The sequence below is a fragment of the Pelodiscus sinensis genome, chromosome 2 (assembly GCF_052426305.1).
Source record: "Pelodiscus sinensis isolate ZL-2025 chromosome 2, ASM5242630v1, whole genome shotgun sequence".
NCBI lineage: Eukaryota > Metazoa > Chordata > Testudines > Trionychidae > Pelodiscus > Pelodiscus sinensis.
In genome coordinates this window covers 159,125,539-159,145,701 of record NC_143053.1, presented here as the reverse complement: position 1 = coordinate 159,145,701, position 20,163 = coordinate 159,125,539, and the positions used below count along the sequence as shown (strand labels likewise).

Sequence of the window (20,163 nt, the reverse complement as noted above, 5' to 3'; positions counted from 1 at the left end):
ATGGTTTCCAGTCCATTTTTACATTATTTAATAAAATATATATCGGCTTACAGGATGGGCGGAGGGTGGGGTGGGGAACTAGACTCATTCTGGACACCACCAAAAATTATACAAACCTGCCGCCCCTGTAGTGGTATCACATGGAAGACTTTCTTTACATGACAGGAGTATAACCTCAGAGGTGTTAGTTCAAGGAAGCATGAGTAAGGATCTTTTGGGCAAAAGGAAGTTACACTTGCCGGGTAGAAAACCTTTAATAGAATAAAAGGTAAACAAAGCCTTCTAACGTCCAAAACATGCTATCTTATCAGGGATTAAAATGCATCCTCGGCAGAGCACATATAAACTCTCCTCAATGCATTGACTAGAAAAGAATCTGAGGACACAGATATCAGATAAAGAATCTGCAATAGCAATTGATTTCCACATGTGACTTGCAGCATCAATAACCATGACCGCAGCGCAATTGTAAATGAACATGAAGTTGTACTTTTTTATTTACTCAAGTGTATCCTACTCTCATCTCCATGAGAATTACATGTTCTTTAAAAACAAATATTAACAAAATACACTAAATAAATTTTAAGAAGCCTTACCTTGCTCTCCACATCCCCCATTTTGCACAAAAGGGCCAGTGTAGACAGCTCAGATTTGTTTTGCGCAAAAAAGCCCCGATCACGAAAATGGCAATCAGGGCTTTTTTGCGGAAAAGCGCAGCTAGATTGGCACGGATGCTTTTCCACAAAAAGTGCTTTCATGGAAAAGCATCCGTGCCAATCTAGATGCTCTTTTCCACAAATATTTTAATGGAAAACTTTTCCGTTAAAAGCATTTGCGGAAAATCATGCAAGTCTAGACATAGCCAAGGTGTTTATGCCAGGCTTTTGGCATCAAAATGATGAGTTCATAGGGCCTTTTTTGCGTTCAGACTGACATCTTGCATCAGCAGTTCCAGATCCTCCATTTTAGTGCTGACTTCTTATATTCAAGTGAAAGTTTTGTTATCCTGCACTTCGTTAACCAGAAAACTTTGTTAACCAGCATTGAGGCGCTGCCGGCTGACAACATCATCAGGCGCCTCCTTCTCCCTCAGCCTGCCTCAAGCTGCCTAACCCTTTGCTTGAGTATCTGGCTCATTCAATTAACTGGCAACCAGCATTCCCCATGAGTGCCGGATAACAAAGCTTTCACTGTATAAGCATTTCAGTTGTTTCTCTCAGACATCCTCTACTTTTCTAGTCAGTCAGATTAAGTATGGTCCTTCCACTAACTAATAGCTACCTGATTACTATTACAGTCAATACTGCATATTATAGACAGGCTACTGGGCTAGACAGGCTACTGGGCTAGATGGACCTGAGGTCTGACCCAGTACGGCCGTTCTTATGTTCTAAGCTCAGGGTCGGGAGTCTCACTGGACCAACTTGATTTTCATGCAAACCTGCTCCTGGGTTCGCATGTGGCCTTTGGTGGCCAGGCTGGCAGCTATTCTGCCCTAGACAGCTGCATTCCTGTGCATAGTGCGGAGGTCTCCCCCCAAACCTCAATGAAGTCCACGATCTCCGCACTAGACCAGGCGGGCGCCTGCCTCTTGTGGCTCTGGGCAGGCTCCTGTGAGCTGCCAGTCTGGTCCCGGGAAGAGGCGGAGGGCTGGGTGGCAGTGGGTGGCTGGCTCATGCCGTGCCAGGTGCAGGGTCTTTTGGATGGGTGCTGGCAGGCTTGCAACTGGCACCAGCACTGTAGCTAAACCGTGCCCCTTTAAGGGCTCCGGGGTCAGGAGGAGGGCAGAAAAGTATCCCTGGTTTGGCTCAGAGTGGCCACCAGGGCAAGCTGGGGAGGGCTAGCCTCTCACTAGTTCGAATTAAGTGGCTACACAGCCCTTAATTCAAACTACTTAATTCTAACTAGGCGTTAGTCCTAGAATGAGGTTTACCTAGTTCGAATTAAGCGCTCCGCTTGTTCGATTTAAATTCGAACTAGCTGTTTGTATGTATAGCCTCTATTAAAGTTAATTCAAACTAACAGCTGTTAGTTCGAATTAACTTTATAGTGTAGACATACCCACAGTGACAAGCACTTTGTATATGGCAATAGTCAGGACTTGACAAATGGCGGTGCAATCTACTTGCCAGCCCTGCACCGCGCATGTGCTAGACCCACATTGCTCATGCACGTGCCACCGGTGAATGGGGCGACCGGCTGAAATCTACTCTCCTCCAGTGAGTAGAAACAGCGCTTTGTCGTGCCCTGGCAATAGGTTAGATAAGATAGACAGGTAACCAGAAGTTAAGGAAGAGATTGGTCACATGTTGAGGTAAATGAGATGGTGTATATATCCTCTTTCCGAGGTTAGGTATCTGATGTCAAGCAACCAAAATGAGTGGGCACTTTTTTTCCGTTTTGATTTGTTGAAAAATTCAAAACATTTTTTGTTTTGGGTCATCCCAAATTTTGTATGTATGCATTGTCCAGAGAATTAAAAAAAATCCGTTATTTGCACAGTTCTGCTGAGCATAAGTCCCATTTATAATTCTCAGTGTCACAAAGAAAAAATAAAGAGATGATGATGACCTGGAATTTGACAACAAAATTAATTTTATTACATATGATCGTCTTGTTAAACATCAAATCATAAGAAGTAAATATTGTACATTATAATCACATGTTTATACTTTGTGGTCCAATAGATATGGCAATAAAATAAATACTTAAAAAATATTGTGCAGCATTTAGCCTGCATTTAGCTCTTTGAAAAGGGAAAACAAAGGCAACACCTTGGTGCTGGGAGCAAGCAAGAGAAAACAGAAAGACCTGAACAACAGGCTAAATTATCCATAAGTAATAAGCACAGAGAAAGCAAACAGATACCATATTTGCTCATATCACCAAAACATTAAAATTATTGGAACTGTTGGTTTCATTTTTAAGTGATAACAATGAGGGTACCCATATGTCCTGATTTTATAGGGATTTTCCTATATTTGGGGATTTTTCTTACATAGATGCTTCCCTATCCCTCTCTTCCCACATACCCTTTTCTCCATATTTCATACTTAATATCTGATCATCTGAAACTTAACTGTTTGTTGTTGAAATTTAAAGTTTAATGACCAAAGGCAGCTTTTCAACCGCACAAAAGCCAGTTACGGCATTGATTTTTAATAGGAGTTGAGTGCCTTATATTATAAAAGGCATCTGTATACATGTCAATAGTTAATCAGCAAGATACCAGGAGATGGCACTCAATTTTGGTAGGATCAATAAAACTTCTTGTTGCACACTGCAAATGGGTTAGGTGTAAAGAGGTGCACAAAGGAATGCCTATTTGTTCCTTTGAAAATTTCCTCCCAAAATTCTTAGATTCTTTGTGGGAATGATTAAAAACAGGTAATAATAAAAAAAATACCATGAGGGTTCATATAGTAAGTTTAATTCTAAGCAAGGACAATCATGGGTTCTATTTTAAGACGTGCAGTGTAATGGAGAATGATTGAACGTTGTGTTCTTTAAATGTCGCTAATGTTGCGCAAATGGAACCTCTGATCAAAGAACATGTTTTAACAAGAACTATTTTTTTCTCCTTGTGCAAGGAGCCATATGAAAGGCAGACACATTAGCAAATGATTGCTTTACTGTTTAATCCAAAAGTCATTTAACCTCAAACTGCTCTGGGATAATTATTGGTCTGACTAGTACATTCCTCCTCACAATACTGAATAATAGTGGAACTGAAAAAGAAATAAAAGGAAGAACTAGCTAACAGAATACATGTTTTCTCAGATCTTTTCTGCAATTTGATCTGTCTTTTTTTTAAAAAAAAGATATGAACAACCACATAATCAGTTTTTACATGTATCAAATTATGTGTTTGTAGCTTTTGGGATAGAAATAACTTTCCTGTCATTGATGATCTAAGGCCCACTGAAGTCTGAATAATAACTCTCTTCATCTATATGTGTAGATAGATAGATAGATAGATAGATAGATAGATAGATAGATAGATAGATAGATAGATAGATAGATAGATAGATAGATATTAGAGAATGTCTGACTGTAGGTCAGTCTATCCACCTGTGAGTCTATCTGTTCAAGAACTCCTTGTAAATAGTAAGAGCTAGAACCACTAAAATTGATATGCAGCTTCCTTGTATCCTAACTTAATGTAAGGTAAGGGTTTGGTTGTGCCAGGAAAACAGGATGTGCCTGGAATGGGATTGTTTTCCATGACACAGAAATGGAGGGGGCTGACAGGAGGGACAGTTATACTGCAGAGCGACCATTGGGGAGCAGTGAGCACGGGGACAACTAAACTGCCATTGGGGGGCTCACCCGGAAGAAAGTGGCCAGTTGGGCCTAGGATTTTCTATGCTGCTAGCCACTGGCACAGGTAAGTGGGCCTCCTGCCTCAAACCCCTCCTCCCCCTGGGCCTTGGCCACAGCCAAATCGGTGTGGGGGCACCAGGCGGCAGCCATGAGGAGCACCACAGGGGGCCAGGCTTCACAGCCTTGCTCCCTCCCCCAAGAATCACACCAGGGGCTGGGCTGTAGAGATGGCTGACAGTTACAGTGCCATCCACACTGCCACAGATGGACCTGGTGAGACCTCCCCCACCCCCTGCCAGAGCCCTCAGGCCTGAGTGCTCACCCCCTTCCCTGACTCCTGTACCCCCACACCCTTCCCTGATTCCTCCCTCGCAGCTCTCTGTTCCAAGTTCCCCCCACCTCCCTGCCCTGACTCCTGCACCCCTATTCCCTGCCCTGAGCCCCCACATAACCAACCCTTTGCCTTGACTTCTGCACCCTCCACACTGCCAGCCCCCTGCCCTGAAGGACCAGAGCAACGTCAGGGAAGTCTTTTAGTATAACACTAAACTGTCATGTATAGAGTTCTAGATCAGTCCTTAAATCAGTCAGTGAGCCAGACCACTTGAGTTACTATAGTGCAGTGGTCATGAACCAGTAGGTCGGAATCTACCGGTAGATCTGGAAGCCTCTGACAGGTGATCCTGACTAGTGTGATCAGGAGGCTTCCAAGTGTTGGCACTTCAGTTGCCCCTTCATGCACTGTCATGCTGCTCCTGTCCTCTGCCTTGGAGCTCACCCTCTAGGAACCTTCTGCTTGCTGTGCAGTGTGTGGCACAGAGAGGAGGGGTGGAGCTTATATCAGGCTGTCCCTCCACCCCCCTGCCCCCCACTTGTGTACCCTATCTCCACACAGAGAGAGGGATGGAGGGAGCTTGGCAATTCAAATCTGTCACTCTCATACACTGTGTCTTTGTCCTTCACACATTGTCCTTCACTCTCATCTCCTGACCCAACACATACATGGGGGGTTGTTGATACTTCTTTTACTGCTTGAAAAGTGGGTTAGTTTTGGTTTCTGACGGGTCTGTGCATTTCCTAATTTTCATTTCTCTCTTATGCTTACATTTAATTCTTTGAGTAGGGAGTTCTAACATGCCTAACCTGTCGTGGCTGCAGTAATTGCTGTTCCTGGATGCAGCTGGCATATCCCTGCAGTCCCTGAGAAAGGCAGTGCTGGGGTTCTCCACATGCTGTCCTTGCCTGCAGACACCACTCCTGCAGCTCCCATTGATCAGTAATGGGGAACTGTGGCCAGTAGAAGCTGTGGGATCAGTGCCTGTAGATGATGGGCAGCAAATGCTGTCATGGAGCCACTGCTGTACCTGCCAGTTGCTTTCAGGAATAAGCTGCCTTAACACCACTGGCTCCACCACCCAGAACCCATCTCAGTTAAACGATGCCCAGCCAAATCCTGCTTTCTGAACTCCTGTCCCAGCCCTGAACCTTCTTCTACACCCAACCTCCTGCCACAGATGTAAATCCCCCTACACCCAAACTCCTTCCCAGAGCTTGCACCCTGAAGCCCGCTCTGGAATTCAATCCCCTAGCTTTGGGCTAAGCCCAGAGCCCTTCCCTAACTCCAAACTCCTTGGCCCAAGACCAGAGCTTGCGCCTCAGCCCTCTACCTGCGCCTGGTGAAAGTGAGTGAGGATGCGGGAGGAAGGGGGATGTAGTGATCAGGGTAAAGCCTCAGGGAAGGGGTGGAGCAGGTGCGGGGCCTCAAAGAAGGGGGGAAGGAAGTGGGGCAAGGGTATTTGTGTTAGAGGTAGATCTTACATTGCACTTAAATTGAAAAAGTGATCTTGTGGTTAAAAAGGTTAGAGACCATTGCTATGGTGGATGGATCTCTAACTCAACATGTGTTCATTTATTGCTCTGTTAATTCTAGAAACTCGTTTTCAGGAAAAGAGAAAATTATAAGGCAGATGTTTCTTGTTTCATAAAGTGCCTCCAAACCAATAGGAATTGATTGACCCATTCATTATTTTAGTAGTTTTTTACTGAGATCCCTGAGAGAGAGCCACCCAAGCAACCTTGGGCAAGAAAGTGAAACTGACTGCCTGGCTGAGGATTTCACAATGGATGATGAAGGATTGCATCACTTTCTAGTGCCATTATTGCTGTCATGTTCCCTATCAGGAATGCAGTGAGGTTTCAGGGCACTTGTGAAGCTAGCAACAGGCAGATAATGGGCTTTGAGTAAAGCTGGAGTAGTAGTTTGTGGCAGATGTTTAACAGGAACATAAGAACAAAAGAATGGCTGTTCTGGGTCAGACCAAAGGTCCATCTAACCCAGTAGCCTGTTTGCCGACAGTGGCCAGTGCCAGGTGCTCCAGAGGGGGTGGACCAAAGACAATGATCAAGCGATTTGTCTCCTGCCATCCTTCTCCAGCCTCTGACAAACAGAGGCCAGGGACACCATTTCTATCCCCTGGTTAATAGCCTTTTATGGACCTAGCCTCCATGAAATTATCTAGCTTCTCTTTAAACTCTGTTATAGTCCTAGCCTTCACAGCCTCCTCTGGCAAGGAGTTCCACAGGTTAACTACACTCTGTGTGAAGAAGAACTTTCTTTTATTAGTTTTAAACCTGCTACACATTAATTTCAGTTGGTGTCCTCTAGTTCTTCTATTGGGAACTAATACATAACTTTTCTTTATTCACCCTTTCCACATCACTCATGATTTTATAGACCTCTATCATATCCCCCCTCAGTCTCCTCTTTTCTAAACCGAAAAGTCCCAGTCACTTTAACCTCTCTTCATATGGGACCCATTCCAAACCCCTAATCATTTTAGTTGCCCTTTTCTGAACCCTTTCTAAGGCTAAAATATCTTTTTTGAGGTGAGGAGACCACATCTGTACACAGTATTCAAGATGTGGGCGTACCATAGTTTTATACAGGGGCAGTAAGATATTCTGTGTCTTATTTTCTATCCCTTTCTTAATACAGTAAAACTCCATTGGTCCGGCATCCAATGCTCTGGCACTCCTGATGGTCCGGCACCATCAGGAACCCGGAAGTGCTCTGGCTGCCGGACAATTGGAGCTGCTCTGCGCCTGGCTTCCCCAATTCAACCACTGCTGAAACTGACCAGCAGCTGAATCGGTGAAGCCAGGGGCAGAGCAGCTGGGATGATGCTGATTTGGCCCATAGTGCTGCCCCTTGGGGCTGTGGGACCAACCCCCAACCCTCTGCACCGAGGGATGGCGCGGGACCAACTTGGCAGCACCCCAGCTGCTCTGCCCCAGGCGTCCCCAAGTCAGCCTCTACTGAAACTGATCAGCAACTGACTCCAGGAAGCCCGGGGCAGAGCTGCTTTGCCCTGGGCTTCCTGGAGTCAGACACTGATCAGTTTCAGCAGCGGCTGACTTGAGGACGCCTGGGGCAAAGCAAATGGGGAGCTGCCGGGTTGGCCCCGCAGCACCGAGGAGCAGCACTATGGGGCCAACCCGGCAGCACCTCAGCTGCTCTGCCCCAGGCCTCCCGGATTCAGCCGCTGCTGAAACTGACCAGCAGCGGCTGAATCTGGGATGCCTGGGGCAGTACCGGACTATCAGAAGGGGGGGGGGGGCTATGAGGGATCTGGTGTGGCATCCCCCCCCGGACTCCTCATAGCCCCCTCTTCCGATAGCCCATCATATCTGATAATCCGGCACCCCCTGGGTCCTAAAGGTGCCGGATTATCGGAAGTTTACTGTAATTCCTAACATCCTATTTGCCTTTTTGACCATCACTGCACACTGTGCGGAAGTTTTCAGAGAACTGTCCACGATAACTCCAAGATCTCTTTCCTGATTTGTCGTAGCCAAATTAGCCCCCATCATACTATATGTATAGTTGGGGTTATTTTTTCCAACGTGCATTACTTTACACTTATCCACATTAAATTTCATTTGCCATTTTGTTGCCCAATCACTCAGTTTGGTGAGATCTTTTTGAAATTCTTCACAGTCTGCTTTTGTCTTCACTATCTTAAACAGTTTAGTATCATCCGCAAACTTTACTACCTCACTGCTTACCCCTTTCTCCAGATCATTTATGAATAAGTTGAACAGGATTGGTCCTAGGACTGATACATACCCAGCTGAATACATGCTGTACAGCCCTATTTCATACCTCCAGCAAGCTTGACAAGGGATAAAGCACTAAATAATTAAATGAAATCTTTGTCTTTGTGAATACAAAGGAAGATGGATGAGAGACCAGATGCCAGCATTAAATATAAATTTCCTAGGAGGAGAAAGAATACTGAAGGAAAAAAGGATCGTGCCAGAAGAAGTGACAAGATACTAAACAATAAGGAGAATGACAAAAATCCAGAATTCTAGGTGCTGTATCCAGTAGAAAGCCATTCTGGGAAAAGAGGATCAATGGTCTGATGGATTAGAGGATATGATCAGGTATTTAGTCACTTTTCAAAATGTTCACCACTATTAAAATTTAATCTAGAGAAGTGTTAGAAAACAGGGGTATGTCTACACTACCCCGCTAGTTTGAACTAGCGGGGTAATGTAGGCATACCGCACTTGCACATGAAGCCCGGGATTTGAATTTCCCGGGCTTCATTCGCATAAGCGGGGAGCCGCCATTTTTAAAACCCCGCTGGTTCGAACCCCGTGCAGCGCGGCTACACGGGGCACGAACTAGGTAGTTCGAACTAGGCTTCCTAGTTCGAACTACCGTTACTCCTCATGAAATGAGCAGTAACGGTAGTTCGTGCCCTGTGTAGCCGCGCTGCACGGGGTTCGAACCAGCGGGGTTTTAAAAATGGCGGCTCCCCGCTTATGCAAATGAAGCCCGGGAAATTAATATCCCAGGCTTCATTTGCAAGTGCGGTATGCCTACATTACCCTCCTAGTTCGAACTAGGAGGGCTAGTGTAGACATACCCCAGGAGACTGATAAAGGCGATCTTATTAATGTGTGTGCATGGAGGAAGAGGTGTATATGTTAATTCAGGATAAACAACAGAACTTCTGAAACATATAGACTCAATAAAAAAAAGTCACTCTTAATTCACAAGAAAGAGCAGCAAATAGTGATGCAGTGGCATGGAGCGGCTCCAACCCCTTGTTAAAATTCCACCACCAGAGTGAAGGAAGGGTGATGGCAAGTTCCCTGCTTCCGATGGAGTTCATGCTCTGCTTTAGGATATTGCTAGATCAGTCTAGATAGACATGGGGCCCATCTAAAACACTGTTGAACACTTGAAAAAAAATACAAACTTTACCCAATCTTGTGCTTTTTAAAGCGTCAGATAGTTGCAAATCTGTCCTCCCAGCGAGGCTAATGCCTCCTCTCCTCCAGCTGATGTATGGAAGCTCTACACCAGTGATGGGCAACCTAGACCAATGAGTAGGCTGCATGAGTGGCCTTCCTTCATGTCAGCGGGCCACATGATTGCCAGCGGTGGGCAATCTGCCACCTGCAGCTGACTGGGGTTCTACCTGCAGCCTGGGCACTCCCTTTCTGCTCCCTTCCGCCATGTGCCTCTCACACACTGAAGGACTAGAGCCCCGCACTTTCTACTCCTTCCCCTCCCTCTCACCGCTTTTCAGAGCACCACGAATCAGCTGATTCACGCTCTGTTGCTGCTCTTCTCTGTCCTCCCCAGAGCTCAAACAGCCACACATCAGGGGATCCATGGTGCTCCGAAAGTGCTGGGAGGGAGGGGGAAGAGGAGCAAGTGTGGGCCTCTGGTGCCCCAGTGCATGAGAGGTGTAAGGGAGAGAGGGCTAGGTAGGGGGTGTGCAGGCCACAGGTGAAACCCCTATGGGCTGCCTGTAGCCCACAGCTTGCTCACCTGTGTTCTACACCCTTTTTTTCATGATCAACTCCAAGTATGTTTTCAAGTATAAATATTCAGAGCACACACACTTATTGACAATTTGCTTTGCATTTTGTTTGAATGGGAAAAAGAAATTGATTGTACTTCCTGCATCCCTGTGAGCACACACTTTGCTGGTGGCATATCACCTGATTTTTCCTGTGTGTGAAGTGTTCTCATTTTCCAGCAGTGACCAAACCAATAGGCCCACTTAGCACCATGTCTACACTAGCATTTACTTTTCTCAGGGAGTGTTTTTTCACACCGCTGAGCAACAAAAGTTTTTCTGGAATTAATTTTCTCACTGATATAGCTACTGCTGCTGATTTTATTATGTCAACATGAGAGCTCTCGCCCATCAGAACAACAGGCGCACTCTTATAGCAGCACAACTTCTGCCTGCATTTTAAATCAAAGATTATAATCTTGTTATTCATATGTTAGGCAAGGAAATTCTATCATGGGAAAGTGTGGATTTGGAGTCTATGAGGGTTTGTGACTCAGAGGAAAGGTGGCAGCTGAGAAATGTTGAAAGTCATTCAAAACGTTTCTCACTTGCAACTTCAAACAAGAGTGAGCTTGAACTTCACATGTCAAGAAATGTTCCGTGTGACATTTTGCTGGGCTTCCTGTTATATTTCGATCTTGTGTTGACAGCTGGACAGTTTAGGTCTGCATGAGAAGTGGTCTGAAGAGGTGTCAGATTACTGAATGGCATAAGTGATGTTCTCATACTGTTCTAAATAGAATCAATACCCACTTGGCCATACCATACCTTTTGCTTAAAAGAAAATGTAAAGACATACACAAAGAAAGCCATTTAGAGGGCACAAGAAGTTTTAATAATTCTAGAAAAAACAGAGGAGCTCCTCTACATTCTTTGAAGTATTATCTACTGTCACTTTATCCATTTGCTACTTATATATACACATACATAGAACTCTCTCATCATAGCCCCATTGTGTGTGTGATAAAAGGAAACACAAATACCTGAACGGCTGACTCCTGCAACAACTTTGGATCTATCTTCTCATTGCACTCCTTTCTCAGTCCATCCAACGGCAGTTATCAAGATAGGGTGAGATGAGAGTTTCTGTGGAGAAAAATCTAATAGGACCTGGATCACATCTGTCCAGTAATATAATCTACCTTGCTCTCCTAACACCTCCATTGTACCTGGAAATTCTTCCCTCAGGTTCTTGTTACTTTAAGCCTCAAGTTTGAACTTCTTGCCTTCATGGAAGCTCAAAGCTGGACTCCAACATGATTCCATGTGTCTGCAGTGAAATTTTATAGCCCTAAATGGTCCAGACCTATGAGCCTGAGTTAGCTATCCTGGGCTAGTCTTAGGTCTTCTGTTGCAGTGTATACAGATCCAAAAGGGCCAATATAGGGAGTAATGATTTCAATAAATAAATACATTTACAGGCTCAACTGCACAAGGAAATTGGCCATTTACTGAATTCATTTTCATTGACTGTCATTCAAAGTGGTTCCCACTGATACAGCTGGATGGGGACCAGCTCTATCTTGAAGGGCATGAAATATTCTTTTCAAAAACCAATTTGAATAAAACTCACCACCCACTCCCATGGATGGACCAGCTGAGTGAGTCCAATCCTTAATGAGTCCCTGAGAATGAAAATGGTTTCAAAAGGCTGGTGAGTTTCCCAGTGTGCATTGGTCATGAACTCTCTTTCTCTCCAAAGATTTCTAAGCAGCCACCTGCAGTTTTGTCACTTCACCCTCACCACTTGTGAGATGGATGTGGCATAGAAAAGGATCTCTTCACCCATTACTGGCCTGGCAGCAGTTTGATAGGGAAGGAAATGAAGAATGGATTCAAAGCAGAATGAACATAAGATGAACAGAGGTGGGCTCCTCCAGGAACCCAGGGTGAATCCTTTAGGAGATGGATTTTTTATTATCTGCACATGGCTGGGACCTTCAGTCCACAGGGTAAGTTTGGCTCTTGTAATTGTAAATGCTTGTTAAAGGGGGTTGAGAATGGAGGGGATACTCCTGAGGAGCTTTACAGGTTCTATGAAACATAGGTGCAGGGATTCATCCCCTCATATGGCTATGGGAAGAAGCAAGGACTAGAGAACATCAGCACATGCCACCAGGAGAGATGGGTCAGATAATGAGACACTCTGATGTATTGGAATAATGGGTTCTTAAATGCTGATCTAACCTGCTCTTCTTGCAGCTTTGTCCCATCATAGGACATCAAAGCTCTTTGCTAAGGGTGGACCAGTATCACTACAACCGTCTAGCAGGTGCTGAAGACAAAGTGATAGAGAGGGGCAACAGTGCAGCTAAAAACAGAATCCAGGAGTCCTGACTCATTAAGACACTGCTTTAAGACATATGGACAATAGAGAGAGAGCTGAGAGCATCGAGGAAGCCAAAGAAGGAGTGCAACGAGAGTGAGAAAAGAGAAGGCTATACAGATAAGAGAGAAAAATCCCATGACTTCAAAGTGCCTGGAGCCTCTTGGATTCAAAGTATTAGGGGGAGAGCTAAGTCATGTTATTATTCTCTCTAGCTATGTCTACACTGCACGCTTATTTAAAAATAACTCATGTTATTCTGAAATAATTTCATAGATATCATACCATAGATATATTTGTGATTTTCTTCAATAATGACAAAGGGTTTAAACCTGTCTATTTCCTCATAGTATAAATTAAAGGAGAAACCTGTGAAGGGTATGCTTGTGTTCACTTTAAACAAACTGTGATTTAGAAGGTATGTATGCATAAAGAAGCGTGCTGTGGCTCACCACACTAGGAACATTCTAGGAAAGGCCAAGGGGAGGGGGATGAGCTCAACATGTGGAGTGGAGAAGTATAAGCATGTGATGAACAAATCCATATTTGGAAATATTAAATATGATTGGCCAGAGGTTTGTGTTATGTAACTTGTTATGTAATTGCCATGTGCTATAAAATAACAAGGAGGGGCTCTCTCCTTGTTCAAGGGACTCTGGCTGATTTTTGTAGCAGGGGCTCTCTCTTTGTGCACATTGAATAAAGTCTTGTTGAATTGAATGGAATGAAGTATTGAAGACCCTTGATTCTGCCCAGTATCATTTGGTTATTCTTGGGTATCACAAAATCCCAGCACCTGAACATCTCAAGTTTCTTGGTGGAGCTTTGTAACAGGTCAAAATCTTGCTAAATACTGTTTCCGGATTGTCCATTGTTAAGGTTTATCCAAGTTGAAGTTCTCTGGGGCATTGAAAAGTGGCATGTTGATGAGATCTTGCAACCTGTTTGTTCTCCTTTGGCACTTTGACACCATGTCATGCACTTCTTGTATGTGGTTGGATGCAGGGTTACTACTAGCAAGTCAGGCTTTTAAATCAGATACAGACTGAATATAGAGATTACTTGTCAAAAAAATACAAACCAGATGTCTTCACTATCAGATCCATTAATGCTCTGACAGGTATGGCTAAAGTTAGCTTAAAAAACCTCATTTATACACATCACCACCTACTGACTGAACTATATAATACAGTGTAACATTCCATTATAGTAAGCAGCTCATCAATCTCTTCTGTGGTGAAAAGTGATGCAAATTAATAATTTAGCTTTGCAACAAAGGTCTCATATTATGTACTTCCTCCCTTGTGGTTCAGAGGTCCCATAGAGTATCTTGTGGACTTCCTTCTTCCGCTATAAGTATTTCTTGCTATATATGTTGTACTGTTAGCTTTCTGCTCTTCAATTCCTCTTACCCATACATAGTCCTGATTTCCTCTATACATATTACCTGCTGTAGTTTATGCTACTTTTTATTGGCTTTACTAGGGTTGGATTTCCATTTTTCAAAAATATCTATTTGGTTTCTTAAAAAAAACCCTCCCCATTTAGCCATTCTGGTTTATTCTTGCCTCTCTGCTTCCCTTTTTTTTTTTTTTTTTTTTGAACTAGGCATGCATGGAAATGTATACAAATGTGGTACTGTTTGACATGGAAGTTAATTCTGAATACTCATTTTATAACTTTTGCACATATATAAGGCAGAGGGGAAAACTCAGCTACATCAGCCTGTGAAGATCTATTCTGAGTGTTTCTGGAAGTTAGCAAGATGCCAACATGGAGATATAGGGCAAAATTTTCAAAAGTCTTTAAGTCACTTGGAAGATCAAGTCTCACTTTTAGTGGGATTTAGGCTCCACAATATCCTAGGCATTTTGAAAATTGAAATTTGAAAATGCCTAACTTTAGGCATCTATACTTGAGAGTTTGACCCAAACTTCTTGTTATTCTGTTTATGAGTGCTCCAATATACAATTGACATATCCCATAGATTAAAATCAACCCAAACCTCTCCTTGTCTGCAAGACACCAACTGGGTACATCGCCTATCCCCAAAGCAAACATTCCAATTTGCCTATTTTGCTTTTATGTTTGCAGTACCATTAAAAGATGTATTTTTTGAAAGCAGTCTGCTCTGCTTTTTCTTTGGTTAGTGTATCACACCTGAGCCATACAAACCATTTTGTTCAAATTACAATGGTGCTGCAAGCCAAAATTTGATCCAACTGGCTATAGCTACAAACCACTTGCTCTTTGTCTCTGATAGCCTTTGTACATTTAAACAGACTGATGCAATGAAAGTTATCAAACAGATTCTAACCCTCTTCCTCTTTTACTTGGTACTTAATTCTAGTGGTGATCTTTATATTCTTTGGTTAGTCATCTTGACAAACAGTAAAAATGGTTATACTGGGTCAGACCAATGGTTCATCTAGCCCAGTATCCCACCTTCTGACAGGGTATGTCTACACTACAAAGTTAATTTGAACTAACAGCCGTTAGTTCGAATTAACTTTGCTAGGTGCTACACATACAAACCGCTAGTTCGAACTTAATTTGAACTAGCGGAGCGCTTAATTCAAACTAGGTAAACCTCATTCTACGAGGACTAATGCCTAGTTAGAATTAAGTAGTTTGAATTAAGGGCTGTGTAGCCACTTAATTCGAACCAGTGGGAGGCTAGCCCTTCCCAGCTTGCCCTGGTGGCCACTCTGGCCAAACCAGGAAAACTCATCTGCCCCCCTCCTGGCGCCGGAGCCCTTAAAGGGGCACGGTCTGGCTACGGTGCCCGTGCCAGTTGCAAGCCTGCCAGCACCCAGCCAGCAGACCCTGCACCTGGCACAGGATGAGCCAGCCACCCGCTGCCACCCAGCCCTCCCCCTCTTCCCGGGACCAGGCTGGTGGCTCACAGGAGCCTGCCCGGGGCTGCAAGAGGCAGGGACCCACCTGGTCAAGTGCGGAGATCATGGAACTCATCAAGGTTTGGGGGGAAGCCTCCAACGTCCACGATCTCCGCACTAGCCACAGGAACGTGGCCAGAGGAACGTGGTCCGCATGGCTGACAGCCTGGCCACCAGAGGCCACCTGCAGACCCGGGAGCAGGGCCCCTGCAAAATTAAGGACCTGCGGTAGTCCTACTCCAGGGCTTGCCAGCAAGGGGCCGACCCAGAGGCCTGTCCCCGCTTTGAGGCCCTGGACCGCATCCTGGGGGCTCAGCCGTCCATGTCCCCTGGGTGGTGATCGACCACACGGCAGAGGTCCCCGTCCCTGACACTGAGGAGGAGGAGGAGGATGCCGAGAGCCAGGAGCCTGAAGGGAGCCTGCCCAGGACCCAGGACCCCCGAGGCCTGTGTCGTCCAAGGCTGGGGAGGCCTCCACATGTGAGTACTATCATGCTCCCCTTATGTGCATGGGGGGATGGGGAGAGAGGGAGCCCAGGGACCGTGCGCCTGGGCCTTGCCCACCATGGAGCAGCAGCTGGGTGTTATGCAGGGTCCATGGCCTTGCAGAGGGGGGCTGGGTGTCACCCACCTTGTTCCCAGGGAGAATTGACCGCTGCTCTTGTTTCACCACAGCCGCAGCACCTGGGACTTCAGGGCACACCACCCCACCTGCAACAGCCACCCGCATCCGGGCCAGCAGGCATGCCAGGAACCAGGAGGAGTACCAGCGGCAGCACCTACAGTTCCTGGAGCACCAGCTCCGCACCCAGGACCACTGGGTTCGGGAGGACCTGCGGCTGCGGCAGCAGAGTTTGGAGGCGCTGGAGGAGCAGGGCTGTGCCCTCAGAGGCCACCTCCAGACCCTGGTGGACAGGTTCCTGCCTCCTCCTGCACCGACCCCTGCGGCCGTCCCAGCTCTCGCTCCTTCTCCCACCCCTCCTCCCCCTCCTGCTTCCTCCGCACCCCCTGTCCCTCCTGCCCCACCCACTCCCCCCCGACACCCCTGCACCCGCAGTGCTGTGAGATGGGAGAGCCAGCAGGACCCCCAAGCCTGAGCTTTCCCTTCCCTTCCTCCCCTTCCACCCCCTTCCAGCTCCCTCCTCCCAGGTTTCCCCTCCCCTCTCCCACCTTCACTCCTCCTTCCCCCCCACCCCAGTTATGTAAAATAAAAAGAGATTTTTGTTGGCAAAACAGGTGTCTTTATTTGACATTAGGAAGGTGGGTTAGGAAGGGGAAGGGGGGAGGGTGGAAGAAGGCCCCAGTGGGGCATGCAGGAAGAGTTCAGTCCTCCTCCTCCACTTGGAAGCTCTCCCGCAGGGCTTCCCGGATCCGGACGTCCCCCCGCTGGGCTTCCCGGATGGCGGCAGTGCGGAGCTGAGCGTAGTGGTCAGCCATGCGCTCAGCCTCAGAAATCCAGGCTGGCAGGAAAGCCTCCCCCCTTCCTCTTGCACAAATTGTGCAGCACACAACATGCTGCCACCACATGCTTGGTGAGGTCGAGGCAGGTGAGGAGGCACCTAAATCGTGCTTTCAATCGTCCGAAGGCCCCCTCCACCACGATGTGGGCCCTGGTGAGGCTGGAATTGAAGGCCTAGCAGGAGGGGTTGAGGTGCCCCGTGTATGGCTTCATGAGCCAGGGCTGTAAGGGGTAGGCTGCATCCCCCACCAGGCAACGGGCATGTCCACGTCCCCGACCCTGATGTGGTGGTCGGGGAAGAAGGTCCCGGCCTGCAGCCTCTGGCTCACAGAGGAGTTCTGGTACACCCATGCGTCATGTGCCTTGCCGGACCAGCCCACATTAATGTCCGTGAACTGGCCCTGGTGGTCACACACGGCCTGCAGGAGGATGGAGGAGTACCTCTTGCGGTTGACGTACTGGGAGGCCTGGTATTCCAGGGCCCGGATGGGGATGTGCGTCCCATCAATGCCCCCCCCCCCCCGCAGTTGGGGAAGCCGAGGGCACCAAACCCACGGATGACGGCGTCCGGGTCGGCGAAGCAGACCACCTTGCAGAGCAGCACCCGGTTGATGGCCTTGATCACCTGCAGAAGGACACAGCAAACCGCAAATCACTGGGGCGCCCGGATGGCTGGGAGTGTTCGTGCCCTGACACTGCCCGCGCCCCACTCCCAGAAGCAACCCCTCATGTAGTACGGCCGGGACAGACCGACCCCTCCAGTGCAGGGCACTTTATCCTCCTCCCTCCACCCCATTTTCCCTGGGGCGGCCCATCCCCTCCTTGCAGCCCTCCTCCCCCCCGGCCCAGTGGCTGGTGAGTGCCGTACCTGCATGAGCACTGCTCCGACGGTGGATCTCCCCACGCCGAACTGGTTCCCGATGGATCGGTAGCTGTCCGGTGTGGAGAGCTTCCAGAGGGCGATGGCCACACGCTTCTGGAGGGGGATGGCGGGCCTCATGCGAGTGTCCCATCACCGCAGAGCAGGGATGAGCCACTCGCAAAGCTCCAGGAAGGTGTCCCTCCTCATCCTGAAGTTCTGGGTCCACTGTCTGTCTCCCCAGCGCTCCAGCATGATGCGGTCCCACCTGTTGCTGCTGGTGTCCAGATGCCAGATGCAGCAGGGCACGCTGGCGTCTGGGTGCTGCTGCGGCTCCTCCACGGCCCCTCGAGCCATTGCTGGCAGGCTTGCAGCAGCAAGTCCAAAAACTGCACCAGAAAGTCCAGAGCGAGCTCTGGCTCCATGTTGCCAACTGCGGCGGCGTCCCCAAAGGGAACCACCGACACAGACAGGCACAGAGAAAAACGCTTTGCTGTCCCTCGGCGAGGTAGGCAAGCAAGCGGAAAAGCTGAGAACTGGCTGTTCAGGGGGGTCCCTTTAAGCACGAGCCTCAGATAGCCTCAGACAGCAGCCACACAAAGCAACTACTGACCTGATGCCCTGCCAGAACCGGTTTCAGCTGCCCTTAAGTGCGTCGCAGCGTCCAATCAGTGTGGACGCACTAGTTCGAATTAGCAAAACGCTAATTCAAACTAGTTTTTAAGTCTAGATGCGCTAATTCAAATTAGCTTAGTTCGAATTAACTAATTCGAACTAAGTTAGTTCAAATTAGCGCTGTAGTGTAGACATACCCACAGTGACTTGTGCCAGTTCTTCAGAGAGAATGAACAGAACAGGGCAATTTCAAGTGATCCCATCCATCCATCCCAGATTAATTATTCTATATTTTGCCTCCTGTAGCTTCATAATGAGATATAGCCGTGGGAAAACTAGTTTTGTTCAATATCCAGCAAACCATGCAAACAGGAGCACAGAAAAAAAGTGAGCACCCTTTCTTATTAGCATTGAAATGATTCACAAAGCTCCTCTTGTCATTGAGTGAAATTCAGTTCCCAACAATATTTTGTTCTCCCTCGTTTTGCCCACCGAAAGCAGTCAGACCTGGCTGCTGTCTAAAGCCTGCTAGTCACCCTCTTCCCCCATGTGGGACAGAGTGGAAAATGAGCATTGCTTTGTCACTCAACACTACGCACAAGAGGCCCTCACCACAATGAAACAGTCATTTCTACTGCCTGAATCACAGGATTTCAATCTTCTACTTCCTGACTTGGCAGACTGACTGCAATTATATACCAGATTTTCCATAACTCCTACATCTGATCCCTTCATATATTCCTAGACAAGAGCAGATACTGTAGTTCTGAAGGCAGAATTTCCTTCTAAGATCCTAGCCTGTCAGCTAAGGACACTCAGCAAGGATACCCCATATGCTTTACGAGGCTGGTAAAATTGCTTTTAACTATATCAAACTTCACAAATAGTGCTTTCAAGTTAGTTATTTACAGTATTATTCTATACTCATGAAAACTTTAAATAACATTTCATTAATCAAACTTCAAACGTATAGTTGTATTAATTTTAAACAACTATATTACCAAGTATTCACCAAGTTAAATGTTTATTATGCAACTTTATATGGCGAGGCTACCAGGTTAAGGTACAGAGGTAGCTCTCCATGCTCTAAGATAAGTACATTAATGCATTCATTTGTCCTTACTTGTTTGCAGATTTTTCTTTTTCTGGTGTCTGTGGACTGGCTAATTTCTGTAGCAGTGTTACTCTGTTTCAGGAGCATATGACAAACAAACAATGGAGGAAGTCTAGTTTCAAGAAATTCCCAAGCCTTTTTAGCAATCCTGAAGATACCTACTGCCCTCTTCTCGCCAGTGTGGTCAAACTGCACTTGATTCAGTTAATCATTAAACTCCTGTCAGCCCAATTTCACTATTTTTATTGGTGCTTCTTTGCAGAGGGGAAAAATGTTCTTTGAACTAATTGGGGGCTATGCACTGATTTAGTCTTGCAAGGGATTTATTAATTTATTCATCAAACATCAATGACAAATGGAATAAAATGAACCAATAGACTGACCAGCAAGGTCACATTAACTCTTGTAGGAGCTCGGGCGGGGGGAGGAGGTGCTATTAGATTTTGTGGGGTTGCCTAGGCTCTGCGATGGGACCAAAAATGAAGGGTTCAGATTGCAGGAAGGGCTGTGGGAGAGGGTGAAGATGTTGATTGAGGGTGCAGGCTCTTGGGTGGGGCTGGGATGAGGCATTTGAGGTACAGAATGGGGCTCCAAGCTGGGGCCAAGGGGTTTGGAGTACAGGAGAGGACTCATAACAGGTGGTTGGGGAGGGATGTGGGGTCTGGAACAGGCTCAGGGTTGGGATGTGGAG

At 46.7% G+C, this 20,163-nt stretch overlaps 1 protein-coding gene across 1 annotated transcript in view; it reads right to left on the bottom strand.

Moving 5' to 3' along the window:
* The window catches only part of DDC (dopa decarboxylase), a 116,083-nt gene extending 96,349 nt beyond the window's left edge, over positions 1–19,734 (bottom strand). The window contains exon 1 of the mRNA XM_075921669.2: positions 19,482–19,734. The gene's annotated coding sequence lies outside the window, so the exon portion shown is untranslated. The remainder of the gene's footprint in view (positions 1–19,481) is intronic.
* Positions 19,735–20,163: the final 429 nt, after the last annotated feature.